Here is a 14,040-nt window from a genome sequence, read left to right on the forward strand (position 1 = left end):
GGGGTCGCCAGTTCAATTCCCAGTCAGGGCACATGCCTGGGTTGCAGGCCAGGTCCCCAGTAGGGGACACATGAAAGACAACCACACATTGATGTTTCTCTTCCACTCTTTCTCCTTCTCTTCCTTTCTCTCTAAAATTAAATAAATAAAATATTTTTTAAAGAAATAAAGGACATCTTTCTGATGTCCCTCCATCAGCACTGTGCCTGGCAGCGTTTATTCCTGAAAAGGGCTTCAACAGCACTCAGCACTCCATAACAGGGGATACTCCATAAGGTCCCAGTGCCATGCTGGGACCAGGTGCTAAAAAACACCAGCTTGAAAAATAGAGATCTGGCCATGTGGGGCACCCCAACAGCTATTTTTTTTATTTCAGTAGCATTTGGCCAGGGGAAAAAAAAAACAAGCCACTTTACATGGTTGGGGGTGGGAGATGGGGAAAGGTCAGCACAAAGCAAACAGGTTTTGATCTCATGGACAGCTCAACTGGATTTGACCCAGGGAAACCTAACCACAGGAATTCCATTTCCCTTCTGAGGAGGTAAAGAGATTGCAAATGAAAAGAGCTTCAACTTCTCAACCGGTTTGAAAGTGGAAGGCAGAGCTGGACCTTCTGTTAGTAGGAGGCTGGATACTATGTTTATTTCTAGCATATATGATTAAAGGTATCTGGCTGCCCACACATCCTTGCTGCGGTGGGGACTTTACAAAGCTCAGAAAAACAGAAACCCTGCCCGGGTACTCCAAATCATAGTCAACCTGCATAAATCCTTGGCAGAAAAGTGAAGATGGTGAAATCTAACTCTGCTGTCATTCTAGGTAAGAAGAAGTATTATTTAATTCAAAACATTCTCATTTGGGGGGAGGAAAAATTACAATGCGCATCACCACCAAATGGAAAACAAAGATTATACACTTAGCTGTTTTCCCGGGAACTCGATGTCTTAAAACAAAAGGCTTCATTGTTTGCAGAATACTTTTTTGCATTAATGTCTCAGTTTCTTGTTTTAAAGATAATTATCTGAAAATATTATAGAACTTCCCGAACTACCCATTTGCAGTGGACACATATATTTAGAAGATGCCTGAGGCCTATTCCAAAAGAAAACAAAACAGAACAATTAACACACACCCCGACTGTGACTTGAGGCTTCGCTAACCTGTTATTTATGACACAACTTGAAAAATTCTCCCAAAAAGTGAAGACCCAGGGTTTGACTCTGGCAGGAAGAGCTATTAAACGTTTTTAGAATAAGTCCGCTCTTACCCTGCTCAGTCTTGGGTACCAGCTCTTGGAAATGATGAGATATTCCCAGGATTTATGACTACCCATCAAATTGCTTCCATGCTACAGCAGAGCTGGCTGCCTAGCTGAGAATACCCAAGAAGCAGAATCCCGGGGAAAATGCTTTTTCTGTTACCCTCCTTCCTTAGCCATAGAGTATCAATATAGGGTTAAATACCCACCCCCAAGCCAGGCCAATTAGAGTGCTACCTTGGAATTTTTCACATTGAAGTGTGGCTGAGAATCCCATCTGCTCTTGTACGAGAGCGTGGGTGTGAAATTTGGAGGTATGTGGGCTTTACCATACAGAAGAAGCCAATCTTCAGGAGGAAAAAAAATGAGCGGACACCGAGAGAGGGAAGACAGACAGTGCTGCCTGCATTTGATTTTTCGGTTCCGCTTGTCCCTAAGATCATTCAGCTTGTCTTGAGGCATAAGATGTTGCAGAATATTTTTTAAAGATTGTTACCACCACCACCCCTTTTTGGCTTAAACTACTTAGGTTTCTAAAAAACCAAAAAGAAGTCCCACTACAGGCCACGAATTGAGCTGTTTGTCAAAAAAAAAAAATCAAGGTTACCAATATTTTTTTTCTCAAAGAAAATTTGATCCAAGGGACTACAGAGAGATATTCATTTAGTGTTAAGAATCTCTTAACAAATGTCTGGACAGCACACGAGTAAGGTGTGCCATTCTTAAAGGGCCTTAAGACCAAGGGATGTCATTTCCACCCTTCCAGAAGCTTAAAGTCTTGTCTGAGATATGATTAACATTGTTTCCATGGGAGATAATGTTTCTGGCTTACTGTGTATTCCCCACCCGCTCCTAGAAGAGGAGCAACACAGGTAGGGATATTGATTTTGTTCGTTGATATATACAAGCCCCCAAAACAGTGTTTTGCATATAGTGGGCCCTCAAGAAAAAAATTACTAAATGAGTAAACTAACCTTTGTCTGTGTCCTAGTCCTATTAGGTGTGTTAGCTCTTCGATTGTGTTAACCTTAGGGACAGAAGTAATAATGAAACAGAAAGAAGGGGAAATAGATACTAAGGTACTTGGGATAAAAGCAGGCTTAGAAGTCAAAAAGAACTATTTTTCAATTTAACAATCTGGAAAACTTTTGTTAACACTCATTTCAGCAGCAAATCAGTGGATAAAGCAAATGTATCTCTTTTCATTTCACTTTTATTTAATCTCTGTTTTACTTGCTGCTGGTTGTACCACTGTGTATTATTTTCTTCTTTTAGTAATAGCACCCTTTTAGTTTTAGTTCAGCAAATGGCAGCCCAAACAAGAACCACATTTTCCAGCTTCCCTAGCAGCTAAGTAAGGCCATTGTCTAAGTTTTGACCAATAGGTTGTCCAATCAGTATACTATGTGTCCCTGGCCTAGAACATGGAACTTCTCTGGAGTAGCCATATAACCTAAGCAGAGCCAATCACAGTCCTTTGAGGAAATGAATAGGTATATAAAAGGAGAAGAGATTATTTTCTCTTTTTACTATTGCTAGCTATGAAGACAGTGTAAATTCAGCTCAGCCATGGCATCATTGCTATTACAGAGAAGAAGACTGCCTAACAAGCCAATTTGGAAGTGTGAAGAGCCATGATGGGAGGAAAGGAGGTCCTGAGCAGAGTTTAAATCCTCAGAGTCCCCTGTGTTTGAGGCAAAACTTCCTCCCACCTTGGACCTTCCAGTTACAGGAGTCAATCATTTGCTTTGGTGTTTCAGCTTTGTTGTGATTTTGTTATTTGCAACTGACAGAGACCTGAGTAATGCACAAGTAACCAAAGATAAGATTAAAAAGTAGATATAGTTATATTGTGGCTGCTAGATAAAGAAAGTTTGGACTTGTTTTTGAAGACTACAAGATGAGCCATTTGAATTAAGAGGCTGTTGAGGCGGAATACTGTGTTTCAATGAAAGAACACACCCAGACGCAGCTTCCAGGTTTATCACTGCTTGGCAATGGACCACATGCAAATCCTGAGCCATTGTTTTCTCTTCTGCAGAGTAGGGGTAATTCCATGTACCTTACTGCGTGGCTGTGTGGAATACATTAAATAATATACTAAGCATTTAATACAATGTCTGGCATATTATAGGCATAATAACTTTTCTTATGGTGATAGTGGTAGTAGTAATGGTGATAGAAGAAGATGAAGGAGGAGGAGGAGAATGGGAGGTTGGCAGGAATGGAAATGAATAAGAACAGTTATAAGAGTTACTGGCAAACATGAGCAGGACTGTATGCAGTTTGGAAATGAGAAGTGAAGAAAAAGGGAAAAGTCAGTTATAATCCAAAGTTAAAGTATTTGTTGAATTGACTAAATCTTTTTTAAGATTTTATTTATTTATTAGAGAGATGGCAAGGGAGAGAGAGAAACATCAATGTGTGAGAGATACATCAATCGGTTGCCTCCCGCATGTCCCCCCCATCTGGGGACCTGACCCACAACCCAGGCATGTGCCCTGACTGGAAATCAAACTGGTGACCTTCTGGTTTGCAAGCCAGTGCTCAATCCACTGAGGCACACCAACCAGGGCAAATTGACTGGTTCTTGAACTTTTTTTTCTTTTGTATCTATACCACCAAAAATAGGAAAGACAACAACAATGAAAACCAACTCTGTATTTGTGGGTGTGTTTGCTCACACGAGGAAGAAGAATGTAAAGATTTCATTGAGTGTTCTTCCCAGCCAGTGCCAGCTACCTGATTTGTAGAGTGCTGAGCAAAATTAAAATTGAAGCCCTTTGTTAAAGAAATCAGGAAAACAAGTTTTTTTCTTTCTTCCATTATTGCTCTCTCCATCTGTTGTAGTGGCTTTTTGTTGTTGTCATTGTTTCTTGCTATTTAGTGTCACATAACCTCAGGCATAGTGATATTCACAGTGCCAAGAGAAACCCTCCAGGTGCCAGGGGCCCTGCCTTCCAGCTTGGCTCGTGCCTCGCCCTGACCCTTCCCCTCCCCCTACCCAGGCCCCACACCAGGGGCAGAGAGCACCAGTGGTCACTGGGCAGGGATGTGGAAGCAGGCACACAAGAACTGGTCCTGGGAGGAAAAGAGGTAGTGGGAGGTGCACTGTGGGTGAGCTGAGGTCCCAATCTCCAATGTCCCATTGGAACTTCAATTAGATACTATAAATTCAAAAATAAGATTATAAAAAATTTCCAGATGATGACAACAGAGTATTAAACTCCCAACATGTGACCCCCTATGTGATAGTTAATTTTGTGTGTGAGCTTGAATGGGCCACGGGATGCCCACGTCCACCATTCTGTGCTTCTCTGTGAGGGTATTTCTAGATGAAATGGACACTTAAGTCACAGACTAAGTAAAGCAGATTGCCTTCCCTGATATAGATGGACTTCATCTAATCGGTTGAACAAAACAAAAAGCCTGAGCCTTCCCCCAAGTAAGAGAGAATTTTTTTTCCTGCTTTCAGACTCAAACTGAAATATCAGCTCTTTCTAAATCTCAAGCCTGCCAGCTTCAGACTGGAATTTACACCTGGTTCTCGGGTGTTCAGACTCCGCCTGGAACTAAACCATCAGCTCTCCTGGATCCCAGCTTTCCAACTCACACGGTGGATCTCGGATTTGCCAGCCTCATAATCACAAGCCAATTTCTTATAATAAAACACTTTCTCTTTCTCTATATGCATATGTATGCATCCTATTGGGTCTGTTTCTCTGGGTACCTCCAACTAATATACTTCCTCAGAGCTAGGGCCTTGTGTGACTTATCGGTCACTTATCCATGGAGCTGGCCCTGTTTTTATTTTCCTCACTTGCCACTGCATCAGAGATGGAGAGAGAGACAGAGACAGACAGACAGACAGAGACAGATTAGTAAAGAAGAAATTGCCTTAGTTTTAATGAGCTATCGGTAATATCTTGCTGCCATCATTAAGTGCAAATAAACTTTTATATATAACAATAAAAGTATAGATCCATAAGACAGCTTACAAATGTCTAGTGTCCCAAGATCACATATTGAAACCTACTATTCTAGAAAAATATTAATTTCATATGCTAAAGAGTGAGACTTCAGAAATAATAACTAAACCAAGGTTGGTCCTTTGTACCCTCCAGCCTGTGCACAGTCAGTGGTACATTTCGTACGCAGGACTACAAGGCCTTATCCAAACCCCTGACGTCAGAATCCGGAATTATCTTGGATTTTTGAAAAAGTGCTGCATGCCCTGGCCAGTGAGGCTCAGTTGGTTGGGACGCCGTCCTATAACGGAAAGGTGCTGTGTTAGCTTCTCATATCTGGGTCGTGGCTTCAGTCTCTGGTCCGGGCACATATGACCCCTGGCCCGGGAGTGTACGGGAGGCAACTAATCGATGTTTCTCTCTCACATCGATGTTTCTCTCTCACATCGATGTTTCTCTCTGCCTTCCTCTCTTCCTGAAAGCAATGAAAAAAATGCCCTCAAGTGAGGATTGAAAAAAAACTAATTTTTTTAAGCACTGCAGTGTGAGTGCTGTATATTATTTGCTCTGCCGGCAGACTCTGGGGCAGCACTCTGTACTGAAATACATTAACATTTCTGCAGTAAAATACGTGAGCACTTATACTACTAGTTGATCCAAGACAGTAAATAGCCTCATGTCAGTCCAGGTAAGATTTTGCTGCCAAATGAGTTACACAAAACTCAGTTTGTAGAGCTTTTTGGATTCTGGAAATGCAGGTTAGGGTCAGTGGACCTGTAGCCCCTGTTTCCGTGGTTGGCCTCCCCTATCATTGCCATTCCCATTCTGGCGGCAGTGACCTTGAGAACAAAACGAGAGAGGAAAGCTTGCCTGGAGAGAGAGCATCCTGTGATACACAGAAAGGGCTGAGAGGCTTTATTAGCCTTGCAATTGCCTTCCCCACCTTTTGGCCCAGATACCTAGAGTCACGTGAGCCTAGAAAATGAATCAGAACCAAGGTGCAGGAGACGAAAATCCCCGCAGCCTCCCCTGCAGCTGTTCCCTCCCACACTGCTGCACACCCACGGAAACTTCCTCCCGAGGCATCCCAGCGTGGCTGCTAGTGCTCAGGGCTGCGCACCGGGAAAAGCCATGCACTCTTTAAGGAATGTTCACCTATGTCCACTGAGTTATACAACTTAGGGAAAGAGCTTCAAGAGACTGTCTCTCACATCCAGTCACAGGTTAATCATATAAAAGCATTATCTTTAAATACATATATTAATACACTAAATTGAGTTATAAGTGCCTGTCACATACACAGATAACTCCCTACCCCGTATTTTCTCAGCATAGCTCTGGTCACGCTCTCAATTCTGTCGGTATCTTAGAATTATGAGCATTTTATGGCACAATCTTGGAAATTCTCAGATATGTGACCGCTGTGTGAACATTGTCCAAGGTCCTTTTCAGAGGGTGTAATTTTCAAGCAATTGAATGTTGCTCCTGTTAAAGGTAAAGGAGGGCTTTGCCCACAGGGACCCTTCTGCATGGTAGTGTCCTCTCATGCCCCTTGGAATCTTGCTTTTCCTCGAAGGCCCAAGACCAATGCTACAACATCTATAAAAACCATAAACAGTCCTGGCTGGTGTGGCTCAGTGGATTGAGTGCCAGCCTGCAAACCAAAAGGTCACCGGTTTGATTCCTAGTCAGGACATATGCTTGGGTTGCAGGCCAGGTCTCCAGTTGGGAGCATGCAAGAGGCAACCAATCAATGTCTCTCTCACACATCAATGTTTCTCCTCTTCCTCTCTTTCTCCCTCTCTTCCCCTCTCTCTAAAAATAAATAAATAAAATGAAAAAAATCATTTAAAAAAATGCACAAAGTTACTTGGTTCCTCCAGTTGAAAGGGAATTTACTTACATCTTTTAGGTTCTCACTGAAGTATTTCTGTGCCTCCTATGTAGCATCAATTACTTTTTTATCTTGACAAATTGTATCACATCCTTCAATGTGACTGTTCTTTCTGGAAGGCACTTATTTGTACATCTGCAACTGCTTCCAGGCTAGAACCTTAAATGGAAGTAAATACTTATTAATGTTCTTAATAAATGAATGATTTGGACTTAACTTTCCTTGTGTGGCAATTTAGGTTAAAAATTTCTAGTAGTCTAGTATTTTTTTCTGTTTTTTAGCAGATGCTCAACAAATATATTAAAGTGTGTAACCAATTTTGTATCAAAGATTTTTCCCTTTGTTACCAATATCTTGTTATGAAATTGCTTATTATGAATACTTGTATAATTAACTCTATCAGTATTTGTTTCCTTAATAGTTCACTAAGAAAATAAGTTCTATCTTAAAAAGGATCTCTGCTAGGTTATTGGTGAAACTGAATATCCAGTGCATTTATTCAAAACAAAAATTAGATCACTCATTATTACTCAGCATCAGTCACTACTGATTATGCAATAATGAAAGTAAATCCTAAATGTGAGAGACTTGAAAAGGAGTCAACACATTCCTAAGTGGAATATGTAAAAGTAGGACTGAGTAATTTTAAGGGTCTCAGCTGTCCCTCTGCACTTAACCAACTGCAGTGTTCAAAATACCAGGGCATGCAAAGGAATGCATGTCATGTCGGTTCACATTAAGTCCAGGGCATTGAAGTGCTGAAATTTAACCAGGAAACCTACACAATCCCCATTGCTGAAAGAAAGAGAGAAGCAATTTATTCATCACCAGTAACATGATCATTCACTACACTGACATGCTAAGGCAGCACATAATTAAAGACTTGGGTTTTTTGAAATTAGTACATTATCTGTTCGACGTGCAGAAAGAGATATTGAATCAGCAAGTAAGGGTGCCAGATAAAATATGGGGTGCCCAGTTACATTTGAATTTTAGATAAACAACAAATCATTTTTTTATATAAATGTTTCACGAATAGTTGGAATTGTTATCTCCGTTCTGACTCGTCACCTTTTAACGTCATGATTCATTAATTCATTTGCTGATTCACCATCAATTTATTTAGGGCTTTATTCTGTGCTGGCCACACAGCATTGAGCTAAGCAGACTAATCTAGAAAAGCAAAAAGGCAATCACTTTATAATGTGATAAATGCCATGATTCACAGTTTATTCATTAGAGAGGCAATTAACCCAGCCTTGGATCAGAAAAAGACTCCTAGAAGAAGTGATATCTAGATCAGGCCAAAGGTTGACGGAATAAAGGAAGGTTCTTATCAAAGAGTATTTACCACAAGGGGCAAAGCTTGGGGGACAAGAGATATCATAGAGCACTTGAGAATTTGAAAACTCCAATAGTTTGCATGGTTGAACCGTAGACTCGAAGGCTGTAAGTGGCGAGACACATGATTGGAGAGGTCTGCCATGGCTAAACCACTAGGGGCTTCATCTAAGCTGGACTGGATGGTCCATGCAGCAAAGTGACATAGTCATATCTACAAGTCAGAAAGCTCCCTTTGGTAGTAGAAGAGAGAATGGGCTGCAACTGAGGGCAGTATTATTGTGGTCTTGGGAATGGGTCTGGAGAGAAGTGGATACATAAAAGGACCATTCAGGATATCGCTCCAAAACTATCTAGTTGTTTAAATGGTGCACCATCTTTGAGCCTCTTCTCTACCTTTGCTCTGATGTTGCATATTACATAACAAGGCCCTGCTGCCTTAGCTTTGCAGGGCAATGTTGTCTTAGCCATTGCTGTCCTGCCAGATTCAACTAGAAAGAAATGGGAGTCTCATAAGGGGATGGTAAGCCAGGTATGTGTAACTGTTTGTGTTAACATGTTTAGTAAAACATACATAATCTACCCACAGTGCGGTTTTGATCGACCTGGAGTTACTGGAGAACCAGCCCAGAAACAGACATTTTGCTAGGGCCATGGACAAGAATGAACTAAGAAGGTCACCAATTATACAAGCTATTCCTACAGACAGCTCTTATTAGTAGAGAAATATATTTTAGCTTTTCCATGAGGATGAGCTGTGCCCAGCCATGAAGAAAGAAATAATTCAAAAAGGAAACCAGGAAGAAAAGCCAATGATGTGTAAAGGAAACAAGACCAGCAATAAATGTGGGTCAGTGAGAAATAAGAAGATGCAAACAATGTCATCACCTAAAGCACAGCCATAGTTATTCTTTATTGAAAGTTGACTATGGCCCTGGCTGGAGTGGCTCAGTGTATTGAGCACTGGCCTGTGAACCAGAAGGTCACTGGTTTGATTCAGTCAGAACCCATACCTTGGTTACAGGTCAGGTCTCCGGTTAAGGGCCTGCGAGAGGCAACTGATAGATCAATGTGTCTCTCGCACATTGATGTTCTCTTGCTCTCTTTCTCCCTCCCCTCCCCTCTCTCTAAAAGTAAATAAGTAAAATCTTAAAAAAAAAAAAAAAACAGTTGAGTATGGGCCAGGAACTAATTTAGTATACTATATATGCTAATCTCATCTAATTCCCACAAATGGTGGTAAGGAATTAATCATTGTTCCTATGTTCCAGATAAGAAAAATTGTGGCTCAGCAAGTTTAACCCTGCCTAGATCACCCAGCATGTAACTGCTGGAACCAATAACTGCCCCCCAGGTTTTTTGCCTTGAAAAGACCATTGTGCTGTCCCTAGCCTCTACTACGGCATAAAAGAAAAGATACTTGCCTGATGAAGAGCCAACCTGGCATTTCTGAAGCCCCACCCTTCCATGCTGAACAGGACAAGGACAATTCATAGGCACCATTACGTTTATGGAATCCTGGGACCTCTCTTGCTGGGAGGTCCAAAAGCATCCATGCATAGAACTGACAAGGTTAACAGAGACAAGTTCTACAATTTGTACAGAGGCTATTCAAGATTCAGTATACCTATCTACTACTTCTTACATAAGGAATGATGATTTAGCCAGCAAAATAAACTTTTGATGGTTGATTTGTAAGTATTTAGAAAACAGCAACACTCATTTGGAGCTAGAGCTAGGAGCTAGGTTCACCGAGACCAAGTCATATCAGACTACTATCATTTCCACTGTGTCTGTGATATTCTGTTGAACTAAAAGATCAGGGGGATTCCATAAAAATACTTGATCTTGATTACATCAAATTTCTTAGAAAAATGTTTTATATTACTGTGAACCAGTGTGAGAATCCTAAGTTGAATGCTATTTCAGTTGAATAGAAATGTAGCCACTTAAACAATTACACCCTAAAAAGATTCATGTTATCTTGGTTATATAAAGTGACATATTAAAAGGCCTCCTACTTAAAACGGTCTTTTTAAATATATTTTTGATGACTTGGAGAATGTCATCTATCTTCTGAGCTTCAGCTTTGCAATGAAATCATTGCTAAAAATCTTCACATGGATGTCCAAAGCACCTCAGCCTAAAATGTCGAAAACTGACTTCATTATCTGCTCTTCCAGACTGGCTACCCGCTACTCCTCCCCAACCCGATTAATGGTCTGCCATGTTAGCGATGACTCTCAGGTTTAAGTACCTGAACTGGACTTGAACTAGCTTAACAGAAAAAGAAAGTATCATCTCAGGAAATCCAAGGAAAGTCGTACAATCAAATTATAGGAAGGACAGGGAAACGAACGGGCCCCGGGAACAGCTAGAGCCGGGCTCCCAAACATTTTCAACTCTCCTCTCTGGTTCTGCTTGCCTGTTGGCGCTCTTTACTTTTGCTTTGGACTGACTCTGATTTGGTGGGAAACAGCTGCCAGCTCCATTATTCTTTATCTTGGAACTTTGTCTTAGTTCAGGCTGCTGCAACATAAATACCACGGACTGGGTGGCGTAAGTATCAAATAAACTGTGAGGACTATCTCAGTTCTGGAAACTGGGAAGTACCAAATCAAGGCACCGGGACATCAGGGGTCTTGTGAGTACCCACTTCCTGGCTCGTAGTCAGTTACCTTCTCACCGTATCTTCACATGGCTGAGGGAGAGACCATGTCTCCCATGTCCCTGCCCATAAAGGCACTAATCCCATTCATGAGGCGTCATTCTCATGACCTAATTATCTCCCATAGGCCAACTCCAAGTACCATCGCACTGGGGATTAGGCTTCAACTTACAAATTTTAGGGGGTTATGAACATTGTCAAGTTTATACATACAAAGTCCAAAGCAACTCTATCCTCCAAAAGAGACTGACTAAAGCTTCCTTTGGTTCCAGGTTCAAAGTTCTGCTCAAGGACTCTGCCTGATTGGCTTGGTTCGAATCACTTGCCCTCCCCTGTATCCATTCATGGGTGTCCAACCTCCGGCCCTCAGGCCGCATGCAGCCCAGGATGGCTGTGAATGCTGGCCAACACAAAATCGTAGATTTACTTAAAACACGATGAGATTTATTTTTGTGATTATGTGTCGCAATGTATTTAATGTGTGGCCCGAGTCAACTCTTCTTCCTCCAGTGTGGTGCAGAGACGTCAAAAGTTTGGACACTCCTGCTATATGGTGCCAGCGGCTTCAGGTTCTATAACTGTCACAGGTGAGATGTCTTCCAGGACCAATCGGATAAGGCCACGGGGGAAAAATTATGGGAAAAATAATTACATCTCCCTTGAAGTAAATTGTTGAGGAGTTTTCAGGAAAAAAGGTGTCACTTTTTTTTTTTTTAGTATAAAACACATGGTGCTAGGTAGACAGAGCCATAGGTATCTGCTATAATCGTGACACATCTGTCCACTCAAATCAGTGAGACAGTCCTTGTAGACTGTTCTCCCTCTCACACTCCCTTGGCCAATCAGCCAGCAAATCCCCAAATATATTAAATCGGTCCCCTCCAATTTTTTCTAACTATACTTCACTTTCTTACTTCAGATCCTCCTCACTTCTTGCCTGGAAAATTGGCGGTAGTTTCACCTGAGGGCACTGTCTTCTGCTTTCACCATCTTCATGTACCCATCAGAATGAACTCCCTAAAACACAAACATGGTCCTTCCTCCAAAAATGTCCATCACCCAAAGAATAAAGTTCCAAACATGACATGTAACGCAAGTTCCTTCCTAACTACACGATGCCACTTTTACAGTCTCATCTCGCTGACTCTTCACTTATTCATGTTCTAGGATTTAAACTTGCTTCTTCTGAAATCCACCCACATATTTCACCCAGCAATTATAAGAAACATCTGCTTGACTGTAGCGCTTTGGAAATTAGCAAGAGAATTCTAAAGACCTCCTTGTTCAGCTGTTAATGGGGATTTGTTCGTGCACAGAATCTAAGAAGGAAGTGGATGGAGAGACACTCTAATTCACCCTCCCTGTACTTGTGCAGGGGAGATACCGAGTCCAACAAAATAAAGGGGTTTTATCCATATGCTGATGAGCACGAGCCAGAGTCTTCTGATTTCCATTCCATTTCCCTAAACGGAGTGAAAACAGTTCTTAGAAACTGGAGAGCCAATGAGGGAGGAAGGGAATACAGCCACAGGGAAAAAAAGACCCAGGAAAGCAGGGGGAAGTGCCTTCATTTTTCCAAATCATCCCTCATCCCAAAATGTGAATGTAAATAAGACAAGCTTCTGAAGGCCAAGGTGAGGAGAGGTGCTTCCACGCAGGAAGTGGAAGTATAAGAAACGAAGAAAAGGACCAATGGCTAGTGTCAGAAATTATCTCCTCAACATGGGGTGGGTTCAGGCCAGAAATAAAGGGCCCAGATGGTTTTAATGACCGAACCCTGCCTCTTGCCTTTCATCTGACTATAGCAGGAACTGTCACGGGTAATGGGCCATATCCTGCCAGCCCTGCCCTCGCATGCTCTCATTGGAAGTTTTTCAGTGAGTCTGGGATACTCTCCCATTCCCTGAACCTCACACCAAGAAGCCTGGGACTTTATCCACCACCAGGATGGCTCCAGTATTTAGGACTGCAGTGGAATTTGGAAGATGAATAAATCTCAATCTTAGAAGTGTCTTTTGATCCTATTATTTACTTTAACATATGATGCACGTTGGGATATGATTTCTGGATTATCTCAACCTCCTTGATAAAGCAAGAATTGTTAACATTTATGAGAAATACAAACATACCAATCAGTGCATGGCCAAAAAGAATACTTTGAAATACATTTGACTCTGAGGAAAATATTTGATAAAATTCATGTAGAAATCATTCTCCTCTCTTTCCCTCTTGTTCCCTTCTCCCAACAAAAGTTGAAATATTAAGAGATCCCCGTGTTAGAATTACCTACAAATACCAACATACTCACAAAATTTTTACTGCATAATAGCAAAGCAGAAAAGTAACCAGCATTTCTGCAGTGAATCTGTGGTCTTCCCTGGACTCATCCAAACTCCTTTTCCAACACTTGAGTCAATACCAGTATCATAAGATCCCAGACCATGTTCTTCTTTTTGTTATTTTGGAAAGAATGACTAATCCCTGTATACTATTCTTGGACTCTGTTATTTTGGCCAACTTAGGAAGAATAGACTAATACTAATAGTATCCAACATTTATAGCACTTTTTCACAGTTTACAAAACCTTTTTCCATTTAATCCTCACATCAGTTCCCTGATGAAGGGACTTGCCGGGGCTCACCCATAACTAAGTGGCAGAGCAAGGAAATAAACACAGGTCTTCTGAATGCAGCCTTCAGTTTCAACTGCACTAGACAGAGTAAGAGTGCCTGTCCCTAACAACCTTCATATATCAATGGTGTCGCACAATTGTTGTTGTTGCTCTTGTCACAGCAGTGTGGGTGGCTGGGGCTGGGGATTCTGCCCCATATAGTCATGCAGAGACTCATGGTCCTTCTACATGTGTGTTACCATCTTCCACATGTAGTGTCCAAAGCCACTTACAAGGGTG

The sequence above is a fragment of the Artibeus jamaicensis genome, unplaced genomic scaffold, assembly GCF_021234435.1.
Source record: "Artibeus jamaicensis isolate MK-2021 breed Jamaican fruit bat unplaced genomic scaffold, CSHL_Jam_final contig_519, whole genome shotgun sequence".
Taxonomy (NCBI): Eukaryota; Metazoa; Chordata; class Mammalia; order Chiroptera; family Phyllostomidae; genus Artibeus; species Artibeus jamaicensis.